Genomic DNA, 789 nt, shown 5'->3' with positions numbered 1-789 from the left:
TTTCTGGTGCTTTCCAACATCTTTTAAAAAACCCACAAAAGCATTTAAGACTGGTAAATGTTCTCATAGTACATTATTTAGTTCTTTATGTCATTAAAGCAACTGTTAGGAGCCATGGTAGAGAGTCCAAAGAGCCACACGAGGCTCCGGAGCTGCAGGTTGCAGACACCTGTCCTATTGGAAGGTTTTCCACAATCTGAAATAATTGCTTTGTATTTTTCTCTATCTACTGAACCCCTCCCCGCAGCATGACGCTGCCAGCACCATGTGCTGTTATTTATCCATCACACACTGTATACATTTGAATTAAATGTTGTCATCCGAATAGAGTGGCTTCTTCTTAGTATTTGCTTTATAATCCTGAAGGTTGACTTTTAGCAGAACCTCTTTCAAAAATGGCTTTCTTATTGCCACATATCAACACCTACCGCGTTTCTGGAGTCTATAATTAATGGCATCTGTTTCACAGATCTAAGCTTAGGATATTTTTCTTTTTCCAGTAGAACCGTGCTTTCCCCTTTCAGATGGAGAACTGTGTAGTTTGCTGGGATATAGCTTGTCCTTCTGTATTCATCAATCTTCAGTCAGCTCTATTGCAGTTGCCACGTTCATCCACAAGAGGGAGCTCACGGGATATGCAGGTAAAATTCCCTAAAATGAATCCACTATTTCATGACAGTTCAAATAACTCCTAAAAAACAACTCACAAAAAATAAATAAAAAAATCAGACTCTACTTCAGCAATCTTGAAGTTTTTATTTGTTTGGAAAGTTAAGATTGCGTTTTCAT

This window comes from Cyprinodon variegatus, unplaced genomic scaffold, assembly GCF_000732505.1.
Source record: "Cyprinodon variegatus isolate N-32 unplaced genomic scaffold, C_variegatus-1.0 Scaffold535, whole genome shotgun sequence".
In the NCBI taxonomy this organism is placed as follows: domain Eukaryota; kingdom Metazoa; phylum Chordata; class Actinopteri; order Cyprinodontiformes; family Cyprinodontidae; genus Cyprinodon; species Cyprinodon variegatus.
Note: the sequence above shows the minus strand (reverse complement) of the source record.